Below are 14,875 nucleotides of genomic sequence, written 5' to 3'. Positions count from 1 at the left end.
TGCCCTTCATGCTCACAGCAGAGTAGGTTCACCACCTAGGGATCCCTTTCAGCTAGCTCCTGGAGCTAGGCAGGCCGTGAAACAAGGGCTCTGGTCCAAATCCCAGCTACCTACTTGTAACTTTGTCCTTGTTTGTAATAGTGGGGTCTAATGAACGCATTGGCCTTTAATCTGACTCTTCAATGACTGACCCAAGACAGTCTAGTCCACGCTCTCAGTTCCACAGATATGTGTAGAAATCCATCCTGAAAACCCAGACCCAACACAGGAAGATTCCTGGGCACTTCCAGGGCAGGCTCAAGACACACATAGGCTCCCTAGTCTCCTCTGAGGAGTTCCAGAGCTGCCTCCCAGCATGTGCCATGGAATCTACCAGGCTCCATTGTGGCACGCTAAGGGTGCAGGTCTGCAGTGACTGGAAGCTCAAGTTTCCTGCAGCTTCAAATCCAAGTTCCTCTATGAGCATTTGCCTCTACCTACTTATCGATTTAAACTAGTGGATCATTCAGCCTGCTAGTAACTGCACTCCTCATGTTATCTTTCAAGAATTACAGTGGCTCATGCCTGTAATCCCAACATTTTGGGAGGCCAAGGTGGGTGGATCACTTGAGGCCAGGAGTTCGAGACCAGCCTGACCATCATGGTGAAACCCCATCTCTACTAAAAATACAAAAATTAGCCAGTGTGGTGGCAGGCACCTGTAACCTCAGCTATTCAGGAGGCTGAGGCATGAGAATCACTTGAACCCAGGAGGTGGAGGCTGCAGTGAGCTGAGATCATGCCACTGCACTCCAGCCTGGGGGACAGAATGAGACTCCAACTCAAAAAAAAAAAAAAAAAAGAAAAGAATTACCAATAAGAGGTCGCAGACTGAGTTGGGGCAAATTGATGCCATCACCCGGGGGCTTTGGGGAAGGCTGAAGGCTTCAGAGAAGGGAAGGGAAGAGGCGGTGCTCCAGCTCCATACATGGCATTGGCCTTAAACTCTGACACAAATGCTTGCAGCCTCCAAATCTGTGCACCGCTCTTCCCTCATCTTCTCTTTGTAGAGGTACAAAGAATCCCACACCATGTGATTGGGCCTTGGGAGGATCCTTGGGACAGGCTGACGAGAGGGAGACACAAATGTGCCTGTGCGTGTGTGAGTGGGGACCCATCCATGGACTCTAAAGAAGCGAAGGAATATGTCCCTCTGTCTCCGTGTCTGTAGTCAGCTGTGAGACGACCCTTCTGTTGGATAAGCTCAGGGCTGGGGGCTGGAGGGTCTACTCCTCAAAGTTCCTCAAATATGGCTGCTATGCTCCTGCCTCGGGGCCTTTGCACTGGCAGTTTCCTTTGCTTAGAACACTCTCCCCCAGACTTCTCCATGGCTCACACTCTCACCTCCTGCAAGCCTTTGCTTTGAAGTTACCTTTTCAATGACATCCATTCCATCCCCTGACCCTACTGTATTTCCCTCCAAGTCATGTAACATCTTCTATAATTGTCTTATTTCTTGTGTTTTCTGCCCTTCTCTCTCTAGTACAGCATAGTTCCCTGGGGACTTGGTTTGTCACCACTGTACCCCCAGTGCCTGAGGTGGTCCCTAACCATCTGTCTCATAGTGGGCTTCCATTAAATATTTGCTAGATGAACTAATAAGGGAATGAATGACTTGTAAGGTATCCATTAGCTTTAAGAAGCTGGAGTGTTGGATCTTGAATCAGAGGGCCTGGGTTTGAGTTCCAGCTTTGTCACTTGAAAACCAGATTACCTGAAGAAAGTTAGCTGAAAGTGTGGGAGTCTCAGTTTTCTCATCTGTGGAGTGAGGTTAATAATAGATCATATTTATTTTGTGTTTGCTGTGTTCCGGGCACTTACCAAGGGCATCGCCAGCTTGACTGAGTTGTAGTGAGGGAGCCTGTTATTAGGCGTCTCCTAATGTGATTCAGTATTCAGTACACACCGTCACTTAGGAAGTATTCTTGCCAAAAATATTTCACCTGAACCTAAACAAGCCTTTTGTTAGTTTACAAGAAAACCAGAAACAGAAACATGTTAAAACAATGCTATGAAGGAAAAGCTGACAAATCCAGAATTTAGGACATTTTTCATGACAACTGGCCTAGCCACTGCACACAGATTAGCTTCAGAAAAATAATTATAAAGGTGAAGGATTGTTTTAGATTAAAATGATGTAAAGATACATGTGATGCATAATGATTTGCTTGGAATGTTGTTAGAAAAAATCATTTGAGTAGGCGAAAACTAGAAACAACAATAATATAGATAATCAGTTGAATGGATCTATAAACATGTATATTATACAATGAAATATTAGACAGCTATGAAACAGGATGTACTATATGACATAAATGTATCTCAAAAACATAACATGAATTAAATAAACCAGACTCAAAAGAAGAAGAAACCCATCATTTGGACACATCTGAATGGGAATTGGGATTTAGATGACATTAGGAAATTGTTACCATTGTCAGGTGTGATGTAACATTATGATTACAAAATAAAACATCCAGAAGATTTATACTGAAGCACTTTGAGATAAAATGTCATGAGATAACCTGAGGTAAGGAGTTCGAGACCAGCCTGGTCAACATGGTGAAATCCTGTCTCTACTAAAAACACAAAAATTATCTGGGCATGGTGGTGTACGCCTGCAGTCCCAGCTACTCGGGAGGCTGAGGCAGGAGAAACACTTGAACCTAAGAGGCGGAGGTTGCAGTGAGCCGAGATCACACCACTGCACTCCAGCCTGGATGATAGAGTGAGATTCCATCTAAAAAAAAAGTCATCATATCTGACAGTGATTGAAATAGTTCTATATGTAGATAGATAGATAGATAGATAGATAGATAGATAGATAGATAGACCGATAGAGCTAGTTACAAGTAAATAAAGCCACTGTGACAAAAAGTTTACCACTGTTGAATCTAGGTGGTGGATAAATAAATGTTGATTGTACTGTTTTTTCAAGATTTTGCATATTTGGAAATATTCATAAGAAGGTGGGAAAAAAAAATCCAGGGAGTTTCTGTGCCTGTGCACAGCAGGGATTAAGGACAGGAACACCTGGCCTTGATGTCAACTTGTCTCCAGGTGTCCCTCTTTCTCATGCACATGCCCCCTTGGCAGCCCCTGTGCTACTTCTGTAAGGTGCTGTGGGCACCGTGAGTTGATTGTTTAAATCTCCTTGAGGGGAGCTTTGTGTGTGAAAGGAGAGATTCTATTTGTAGCTATTTTTCAAAAATTATATTCAATTTATTTAATACATTGAAAAGAACCCTCGTTTTCTATAAGCTTTTAGTGTCAACTGACAACTCTCATTATTTTATTTAGAAATCTAATAAATTTTAACAATCACTTTTAAGGGGGCTTTTTACCTCTTAGTTAATGAAATCCCCTTATATATTTTAAACTGAACTTATAAATTTAGTATATTTGAATTCATTTATAAACACTTGAAATCCTTAACAATCAGAACATTCCCAAACACTTAAACAATTCTAATAAGTATAATAAATTGAACTTTAAAATACAGTGCGTCTCAAGTTCTCATGAACATTCCAATATTGTTTACAAACCTAGTAAAATCACAAATCTAAACAATTACTCAATAACACTTTTGAAATTGGAATCATGAGGCTAATATATTAGAGTATTTAATGCCGACTCCTTTTAAACATTACAAACCCTCAAAATGGTCAATATAAACAGATCTTTGCTAAACCTAATAGAAAAGCGTTGATACTCAATCTGAACCCTTCCCAAGGTCAACAGACACTCATGGAGGAAATATTCAACAACTTGAACAGTAAGCAAGTTGCAGTTTCCATCTCAGTGGACTGAGGTGATACAGCAGATTTTGCTGTGGACCAAGATCCAGTTTTCCTCACGACACTGACAGGGAAGTTGAACGATCGTAACAGGAACTCCTTGCCTGCAGAGGGGGGCTGGAATCTCTAGCGTTTATGTGATTCTATTGCCTAAGTCTCCCATCAGGTTTGAGTTTCTAGCTCCTTATACCTAGGTTGCTTCGCTTTATTTATTGCCTGATTCTGTTCAGAATTCCCTGCAAGTGTAACCCATCCCCGTATATCCTTCCTGTCTAGTGGGACAACTCTTAGCAATTTAATGACACCCAGTTGGATTCTGCATTTCTCTAATGACTTTGTTCGGCTCCACACTCAGAACACAAATCTTGCTGGAGAACTGACTGGGGGCCCAGGAGTTGTTTACCGCCTCTGTGCCCTCTAAGGCAGCAGGTAGCCCAAACAATGTCCCTGGGAGAGGGGTACAGGTCTCTTCTATGCTCAAATTCCAAAAAATTGCCTTGGCTGTTGCCACTTCCCCAGGGCTCTGCATGGGGCGAGGGCAGGGACAGGGGCTCTTTATTTGGAAACCACAAAAATCCATATTTTTTTTTGACGACTCCTCTCTGACTTTCTTCTCTTCATCTGCCAGCCCTGTGTATATTTGCATATTTTCATAGTGTCAGGGATGAGTGGGATCACTTTATCTTCCTTAAACCCCCTGAACCCAAGAACTTTGTCTATGTGTCCCCTTTCTCTAAGGAGTCAAGTACTCAGGGTTTAGAAAGCAAACACTAGGAAGAGAATTCATTTCTCTCTTTCTTTCCTTCCTTTCTTCATTTCTTTCTTTATTTTCCTTCGCTCTCTTTCTTCCTCTCCTTCCTTCCTCCCTCTCTCTTTCTTTCTTTCTTTCTTTCCTTCCTTCCTTCCTTCCTTTCTTTCTTTCTTTCTTTCTTTTTCTTTCTCTCTCTTTCCTTCCTTCCTTCTTTCTTTTCTCTCTCTCTCTTCCTTTCTTTCTCCCTTTCTTTCTTTCTTTCTTTCCTTTCTTTCTTCTTTCTTTTCTTCCTTTCTCTCTTGCTTGCTTTCCTTCCTTCTTTCTTTCTTTCTTTCTTTCTTTCCTTCCTTCCTTCCTTCCTTTCTTTCTTTCTTTCTTTCTTTCTTTCTTTCTTTCTTTCTTTCTTTCCTTTCTTTCTTCTTTCTTTTCTTCCTTTCTCTCTTGCTTGCTTTCCTTCCTTCTTTCTTTCTCTTTTTCCTTCCTTCCTTCTCTTTCTCCCTTCCTTCCTTCCTTCATTCTTTCCTTCCTTCCTTCTTTCCTTCCTATTCTCTTTCTTCCTCTCTCTCTTCTTCCTCTCCCTTCCTTTTCCCTTCTTTTTACCTTTTTACTTTTAGAAAACTATGAAATATTTCAAGCATGCAAGAAAGAATAAAAGTTAATATAAAGAAAACCCAGCTATTCATCACCCAGTCTGTTCAAGCTTAGCATTTTGCCATATTTGCTTCAGCTACACATACTTTAAAAAGGAAACACAAAGCATTATACAGTGGAAGCCCCTGTATACTCGTCTTTCATCTGATCTTATTCTTTTTCCTCTAAGGAGATAAGCACTACCTGACATTTGGTGCTTAGAATTTTGAGTATGCTTTTCTACTCTTATTTAATATGTGCATTCATAAATCAACATAAAAGAGTTTTGCATCTTTTTTTTTTTTTTGAGACAGTCTTGCTCTGTCACCCAGGCTGGAGTGCAGTGGTGCAATCTTGGCTCACTGCAACCTCTGCTTCCTGGGTTCAAGCAATTCTTGTACCTCAGCCTCCCAAGTAGCTGGAATTACAGGCACATGCCACCACGCATGTGGTGTTTTTAGTAGAGATGGGGTTTCTCCATGTTGGTAAGGCTGCTGTCGAATTCGCAACCTCAGGTGATCCGCCTGCCTCGGCCTCCCAAAGTGCTGGGATTACAGGCGTGAGCCAGTTTTGCATCTTTTAAACTGTAAATACGTGATATTGTATAATGTGTCCTTCTGCAGTTTACTTTTTGTATCCAATAATAGGTTTTGTAAAACAACAACAGTACCTTTTGAGGTGTATCCATGTTGGTGCATATACCAATAGTTCAATCCTTTTTTCATTGTTTTGCAACAATTAATTGAATGAACATATCACAATGTATTCATTCTCCTGTTAATAGACATTTAGGTTATTTCCAGTTTATTTATGTAAACATGCTACAATGGCATTCTTGTTGACATTCCCTGTGCCCACATGTGAGGATTTCTCTAGGCTTTCCATATAGGGGTGGGCTGTTGGATAATTCAGCATGTGCTGTCTTCAGTTTTGTTGGGTGTCAGAGGTTATATGCTCTCTCCAGCAATTATGAGAGTTCTTGTTGCTCTATACCCCAGACGACTATTTGTATTGCTGGGGTTCACTTTTGCAATCTGATAGCCATGAAATGGTATCTCTTTGTGTTTGTTTTTAATTTTTTAAATTTATTTTTTCTTAAAACAATGTTTTTTTCTTTGTAGAGACAAAGTCTCACTATATTGCCCAGGCTGGTCTTGAACTCCAGCCTCAAGTGATCCCCTTGCCTCGGCCTCCCAAACTTTTGGGATTACAGGCATGAGCCCCTGCACCCAGCCTCTTTTGTGGTTTTAAATTGCATCCCCCTGATTACTTCAGTTTCTAATGAGGGTGAACATTTGTTTATTGATCTTTTACTGCAGTTTTCTAGTCTGTGGCCTCTTGCCCAACTGTTTTAAAGAGGTGGGGGATGTGAAACAGGTTTGGGAAAGAACTAATAGTTTCAGCAACCATACCAAGAAAGAATAATTCGTTTTGTTATTCTGTAAACGTGTGGTGGTTGGCTATAAGTGCAAGAGAATCCACGTGCCATTGCTGTCATATTTCCTTGTCTACCAATCTTGCTTGATCAATTCTGCACTGCCTTCACCAGCAAAGTCTCATTCCCCTATTTCTCCCTAAGCAACTCCAGTGCCAAAGGTGAGGTTCAGTTGCCTAGGACTGGCTATCCTTGGCCCCAAAGGCTTGCTACCTGCCTGGAAAAGTCTTTATCTCCAGCCAGTGTGCTTTGTTGGTGTTCTAATACTAACTTGGAGTTACTCTCCTGGAATGAGCACTGCAAATCTTGACATTCTGCTTCTAGATTCATGATGTCTTCCTCCCTTTTCTAAAAGCCAGGGTTCTAAATATTAGAATCTCAATATTTCACATGAAAACTCAAAGACTTTCATGAAACTCTAAAATAGTGAACAACATCATCTGTTTATACTTACTGACTTTATGGCTGTCTTCCTCTCACCCCAATCAGGACCATTTTTTCCCCGAAAAGAAAGTGGTATTAGAGGTCGGGCCCGGTGGCTCATGCCTGTAATCCCAGCACTTTGGGAGGCCGAGACAGGTGGATCACCTGAGGTCAGGAGTTTGAGACCATCCTGGCCAACATGGTGAAACCCCATCTCTACTAAAAATACAAAAATCAGCCAGGCATGGTGGTGCATTCTTGTAATCATAGCTACTTGGAAGGCTGAGGCAGGAGGATCGCTTAAACCTGGGAGGCAGAGGTTGCAGTGAGCCAAGATGGCACCACTGCACTCCAGCTTGGGCGACATAGTGAGACTCCATCTCAAAAAAACAAAACAAAACAAAACAAAACAAAAAATGGAAAAAAAAAAGTAGTATTAGAGTTTCTATCTCTGCTCTTTCATCTTAATTTATAAAGCACATGGGTGAAGGAATATAGCTGGCATCCAGTCTTCCCACTTGGCCCAGGGACTCCCTAGAGTATGGCAGCCTCTTGGCTTATGGAATTCAAATTGGACCTCAGCAAGTTTAAATGATGGCATATCATAGAACTCTGGGGTATTACATGCATATTCTTAGACATGAATGCTAAAACTTGAATGTTTATTAAACATATTCATTCATTCTGTCTTTAAGAAAATGCTCTATCGGAATATAATTTACATACCATACAATTTATCCATTTAAGGAGTGTGAGTCCATTATTTTTAGTATAGTCACAGATATGTGCAACCATCACCACAGTCAATTTCACAACAATTTTATCACCCCAAAGAGGAACCCCATACCCTTCAGCTATCACACTCCTATCTTCCCACGTCCAGTCCTGCATAACCACTGATCTTCTTTCTGTCTCTATAGGTTTCGCCTATTCTGAACATTTCATATAAATGGAATTGTACATAATATAAGGTCTTTTGTGTCTGACTTCTTTCATTAAGCATAATGTTTTCAAGGCTCATTCATGCTGTAGCAGGTATAGTACTTGATTCCTTTTTATGGCTAAATAATATCCCACTGTATGGATGTACCACATTTTCTTTATCTATTCATCCACTGACAGACATTTGGATTGTTTCCACCTTTTAACTATTATGAATAATGTTGCTACAAACATTTGTGTACAGGCTTTTGTTCGAATATGTATTTTTAATTCTTTTGGGTATATAGCTAGGAGTGGAATTGCTGGATCATTTGATAATTCTGTGTTTAACTTTTTGAGGCACTACCAAACAGATTCCACAGCAGATGCACCATTTTACATTCCCATTACCAATGAACTAGTGTTCCAATTTCTCCACATCCTTGCCAACACTTATTTTCTGTTTTTCAAAAAATATTATTATAACTACCTTAGTGGGTGTGAAGTGGTATCTCATTGTGGTTTTGATTTGTATTTTTCTAATGACTAATGATGTTGAGCATCTTTTCACATGCTTTTTAGCCATTTATATATCTCCTTTGGAGAAATATATATTCAAGTCTTCTGCCAACCTTCTAATCGGGCCATTTGAATTTTTGTTGTTGGGTGGCATGCATCCTTCAGTTAACATTTTCTGAGCACAAATTGTGTGCCGGGCGTGGGGCTGTGGCACTTGGGAGGAGGAATGCAAAGATGAGTAAGGTACAGCCCCTGTCTCGCAGCTGCCTTCAGCTGTCATGTGCACAGTGAGTGACTCTAGTAAGGGACCCTGCATGCTGAGAGGTCAGTGGAGGGAAGGAGATGGCACTTCCACCTGGCCAATTCTGGGACTCTGCAGAAGGAGTAGGGCCTGAGCTGGGCCCAGGGAAATGGGAGCTGAGTGAACTTGGGGGCCAGTGTTGGAGGTGGGAAAGCAGTAGGAATGCCTGGTCAGAGCCCAGTGATCCCCAGGGGGACAGTGAATCCAAGAGGATGTCAAGTGTGGAGGTGGAGGAAGGCACATGGATACAGGAAAATGCATAAATGAGATGATACACAGTTAAAAATTGACAGGGAGGCCGGACGCCGTGGCTCACGCCTGTAATCCCAGCACTTTGGGAGGGCAAGGTGGGTGGATCACCTGAGGTCAGGAGTTCAAGACCAGCCTGGCCAACATGGTGAAACCCTGTCTCTACTAAAAAAAAAAATACAAAAATTAGCTGGGTATGGTGATGCACTCCTGTAATCCCAGTTACTCCGGAGGCTGAGGCAGAATGATTGCTTGAATCTTGGAGGTGGAGGCTGCAGTGAGCTGAGATCGTGTCACTGCACTCCATCCTGGGTGACAGAGTGAGACTCTGTCTAAAAAAATAATAATAAAAATAAATAAATAAATAAATTGACAGGGAGATGGGTGAGGCTGTAGCCTGTAGCTTCAGTTACTTAGGAGGCTGAGGTGAGCAGATTGCTTGAGAACAGGAGTTTGAGGCTACAGTGTGTACTGTGGTGGTGCCTGTGAATGACCACTGCCCTCCAGCCTGGGCAACAAAGCAAGACCTTGTTTGTAAAAAAAAAGTAAATAAAAGACAAGGTAAAACTACCAAAAAGGAAAAAAATGAACGGGAAGTTTTGCCTGATGACCATAAGTGCCTGGATCATGAGTAACAAGGTGCCAAGAATTGCCTGTAGATGTAGCAACAAGTGGGTTGTACTGAACTGTGATTGGGCTGTTACACTAAAGTATATGAGTATGCCCAAGAAAAGGTGGCCCAGTGACCTTGGAGCCCAGAGGTGTCCTGTTTCTTACTAGGGAGTGTCTGCATTAATAGCTGGGCTGGTTTGCAAGGCCTAGAATGGTTAGTATGGCATCACTCCCTGTCTCCCGGGTCTCTACTCAGCTTTTCTGGAGCCACAGCTGGCTCTGCTAGCTGCCTTTGCACTGTCGGTTCCCCAGCAGTGCTTCAGCCTTACGGCTCTTTGTCAAACCTCAAGTCATCTACACATCTTCACCCACAGAGGTGAAGGACCAGAAAACTTGTGGAAAAAGCCAGCCCGGCTTCATTACTTTGCACCCCAGGCCAGTCAGAGAGCTAATTTCCAACTGGGTAAACTCCTTCCTTATCTTGGCAGGAAGACAGGCGTGGAGGACAATAGCTCATGTGCCCTGAATACCTACTGGGTACCAAGCACTCCAAGGGGAGGAAGGAAAGCAAGATTTCACCCTGACTCCAAAAGGCTACCCAGTCCAGCCAGGATCAAACACACCAGGAAGTATAAAAGCTGCATTCCCAGGGTTGCTCAGCGCGGAGTTGTTCCAGTGGACAGGTCTAAGCAAACCTACCTCAAAGTCTGAGGAAACTGAGAGGCCCAAGTAAGAGGCTGACATATCCATTTCTCAGAAGGTAACATTTAATAAGGACTTAGAAACAGAAACCGTGTCTGTGACAAGATGGTGGATCTGCTTGGCATTACCTCTCAAACTCAAAACCTATATATACCATAGAAAAAGAAGCTGCAGCTGACACCTCAGGGAAAAGCCAGAATGCCATGTGAATCTGCCCAAGGGCAGGATTTATGGTTAACGTTGTTTTGACCTAAGGGCAGGATTTACAGTAAGTACATGCTCTTACACAAGGAACTCTCGACACAATAGAAACCTTAGAGGTATTCCTGGAACAGGGGTTAATGAGAAGTCAACATGGCGGATCAGCATCCAAGATGCGGTTACTTTAGCCTGTACACGAGTGCCCCTCAGCACTGAGGGGTGTTCACGGTGCGACTGGGAACAGTCTTTGGCCATGGCATGCTTGTCTTCTCTTTTTTTGAGAGAGTCTCGCTCTGTCGTCCAGGCTGGAATGCAATGGTGTGATTTCGGCTCTCTGCGACCTCCGCCTCCCGGGTTCAAGTGATTCTCCTACCTCAGCCTCCCGAGTAGCTGGGATCACAGGTGTGCACCACCACGCCTGGCTAATTTTTGTATTTTTAGTAGAGATAGGATTTCACCATGTTGGCCAGGTTGGTCTCGAACTCCTGACCTCAGGTGATCCACCCGCCTGGGCCTCCCAAAGTGCTGGGATTACAGGCGTGAGCCATGGCGCCTGGCCCATGGAGTGCTTTTCTAGTAGTATCTCATGAGACCAATGCTCCAAGTGACACACTTGGGAAGTGGTGCCTTATGGCCTCTTGTACGTGCTTGACCTTATGTCTGGGTGTGTTACCAGTTTTAAGGTATCTGAGTTACCAGCAGTGAATCCACACAGGTCTGCAGTAACCTCAGTTCTTACCTCCTCAGAAGAAATAATTCGACTGAGGGGATAAGGGAGAAAAGGAGACTGAGGCAAGTTTCAGAGCAGGAGTGGAAGTTTATTTAAAATGGCTTTAGAACAAGAAAGAAAGGAAAATACACTTGGAAGAGACCCAAGCAGGACACAGAGGTCAAGTGCGATATTTAACCTTGATCCTAGGACTTGATAGGCTGGCCCCTTTCCCATACTTCTTCCCTTAGAGTGGGCTGCCCACATGCGCAGTGCCCTCTTTACCCTTGGAAAGTGAGCATGCGCAGCGTGTTTAGGAAGTTGTACGCATGCCCATTTGAGGCTTTCTTCCCTTTTCCAGTGGAATGCCCTAGAAGGTCATATGCTGCCATTTTGTCCCTTAACGCACATGCCCAGGAAGTTGCTTCTCCCTGGCAGCTGCATTCAGTTAACACTTTAGTGCAATAGGTGTGGACCATCAGGAAATGCCCTCTCCCTAGCCCCGGATGCCAGTTTATCACTTTTACAGAGGCAAAGCAATAATTCTGAAACCGTCACTTGGCATTCCTAGGGGCGGGGGAGGGCCCTCTCCTGGTCTGCTCATGCCTGTCTAACTACCTGTAACAGGTGCAGCCTAGGAGTAGTCAGGGGAGCTGGAGAAACCATGGAAGCCAGGGAAGACATTGCTAGATGACTTAGGATATACAAATAGCAAAAGCCTTTGTACTGTTCATAGGGAAATTATTTCATCTAAATATTTTGGCCTCTGGTGCCCTGAGAACAGGGACTTCTGTGTCCTGGCCCCCTTTGGGTTTTCAGTCCCCAGCAAGTGGCATCAGCTAATAGTATTTGTTCTGTGATCTATCCTCTCTTGTCATAGACAAGCATGACATAGAGTTAAGAGACCATCTGCTGCAGCTACTTACAGATGGAAAGCTGTCTTCTCAATAGTGGCTCCAAAGGCCAGGTCATTCTAGTCTTTTCTTAAAAAAAGAAAAACTGCGGTAAAATACCCATAACATAAAATATACCATCTGGATCATTTTAAAGTGTATAGTTCTTCAGAGTTAAGTATATTTACACTGTTGTGCAACCAATCTCCAGAATTTTTTCATCTTGCAAAGCTGAAACTTTGTACCCATCAAACAGTAGCTCCCCATTCCCCCTTTCCCACCCGTTTTTGGCAACAACCATTCTACTTTCTGTGTCTGTGATTTTGACTACTCTGAGTACTTCATATAAGTGGAATCTCACGATACCCTTTTATGACTGGTTTATTTCACTTAGTATAATCTCCTCAAGATTCATCCATGTTGTGGTATGTGTAAGAATGTCCTTCTTTTTTAAGGGTGAATAATATTTCACAGTAAGTGTATGTCATATCTTGTTTAAGCCGTTCATGCATCAGTGGATCTATGTGGTGGTTCCACCTTTTAGTTACTGTGAATAGTGTTGCTATAAAGATGGGTGTATGAATGATCTCTTCAAGACTCTGCTTGCAATCCCTTGGATATATACACAGAAGTGGAATTGCTAAATCATATGGCACTTCCAAGGTTTAATTTTTTGAGGAACTGCCATACTATTTTTTACAGCGGCGGCACCATCTTACATTCCCTCCAAAAGTACCCAGGGGTTCTAGTTTTTTAAATAGCTCTTGTAAGAGCAGAGTGTGTTTTCTAAATAGGTTTCACTTAAAATTGGAAATATAGACCGTTTTCTTTTCTGCGTCTCTTACAACTTTCTGCTTCCCAAAATTTCCAGTATGTCAATAATTTTGATTGCAAATGGATCTAATTTTAGGGGCCTGATACAATGAAAAAACACTAGAAACCCCAAGGCTGATAAAGAAATCAACTTCAGCCTGCAAGCTTCCACTGCCAGGGAAAGCAAAGCAAACTGGCCTGGTGAACCTTGCAATTTTGTGCATTTTTCTCTCTAGTCCACCAGAACCTCTCCTTTTCCTTTTAAGCTGACATTTAACTGATCTCTGAAGTTACTTAAATTCTTTTTCTCATACATAAAATACTTCTTCCCTTCTAAGATAAATCATTTCAAACTGACATTTCCTCATGAAGAATAAGCCAGAAGCACCCACATTGCACAAATTTCTTATGCGTGTCTCACTGAGCTAAAACCCTGAGGTACGAGTGAAACTCATTCCCAAAAGCCCAGTCCCAGAGAGGGAAATCTGGCGGATCCCTCTTCTCCAGAATGTGCTCAGTTCCCTATGGCCTCTGTAGCAGGTAAGGAGAAATGGTTCCTGGGCTTTCAGCTGGCTGTGGGGAGGTCTTCAGGGACAGACTCCAGGCGGCGGTGAAGCAGGAAGTTGGAGCAGCTGGAGGAACTGTGGTTAGGGAATCTCCCCCGGGGCTGCAGCTTTTGCTCCATCTACTTCCTTCCCTGACAGCCTATTCATTTCTTCACTCCCTGGCCAGATTCTGCATTTCCCGGCTCTCAGTCCTCAAGGGCCTCTGCTTCAGGAGCGCGCAGGGCAGTAGATTGGGCTCCCAGAGTGGTGGTGAGAAAAGCATCTCAGGTCCCCTTCTGGGGGTGTTTCAAAGACCCCCTCAGCGTACTGCAGTGAGTCTGAGGAAATCTGACAATGCCAAGCCATGGCCAAAGTCAGAGAAAAGGGCGGAAAATAAAGGTGGCTTCTGGAGAATACAGACCACTATTTATTCTTTTTTTTTCTTCCCCCCGAAAGGATAAGCTTTCCATTGTCACTGCAAGCCAGAAGAAAATGGTGTTTATAGGGGTCAGATGGAAGTGCTCTCTGTTTGCATCTGCCTCAATGTTTGTCCTATTCAGAACCTGGCTAACTTGTTTTACTCTCTGAACTTTCCAAGACTGGCCAGATATTCTGAGGGCTTGTTTAATTTTGGTAGAAGGAGCATCTGTGCGGTTGCCTTACAGACAAAGCCTCTGGCTTTCGGTAACCTCTGGCATACAGGTGAGGTTGCTCAAAGCGAAGTCTCAAAGAGCATGTAAGTAGTGAATTCCTATGTCCTCATAGCTCGTTTAGAAGTAACAGGGCAGGACAAAAAAATTCTTTAGTGCACAGACTTGGGAAAGCCGCTTTCTTGGGTATTCCTATTTCACAGACCACCAAGTATTTGAAGAGCACAAAGAGCCATGAAGATCAACATTTATTGAGCATCTACTGTGTGCTTGGATCTATGTGAGGTACTGGAACTAAGACTACCGAGATCAATAGAACAGGACACTTGTCTTCAGATGTACCAATAACTAATTGCAACACGCTAGGTACTTGCGGTAGAGTGAAGACTATGTTTGGTCTTTGTCCCTAGTTTCTGGCACAGAGCTCCTAAAACCCTTGGAATTTCCAGAGTGACACAAGTGTCTTTTGTTATTCATAACCAGCCTCTTTCCATCCTACCTGAGTCTATGCTAATGAGGTGGGCAGGGTGGGCCCTTAAGAGTTTCAAGGGAGGAGTTGAAGTTTCAAAGTGTCACTTCTGGGGAGAGAAAAAGGGGTAGAGACTGAATTGATTCACCAGTGGCCAATGGTTTGATCAATCATGTCTACATAATAAAACTTCAGTAAAAACTCTTTACCGAGGAG

Source organism: Colobus angolensis, unplaced genomic scaffold (genome assembly GCF_000951035.1).
Source record: "Colobus angolensis palliatus isolate OR3802 unplaced genomic scaffold, Cang.pa_1.0 Scaffold440, whole genome shotgun sequence".
Classification (NCBI taxonomy): Eukaryota; Metazoa; Chordata; class Mammalia; order Primates; family Cercopithecidae; genus Colobus; species Colobus angolensis.
The sequence above is the reverse complement of the archived record's forward strand: the minus strand, read 5'-3'. Positions refer to the sequence as shown.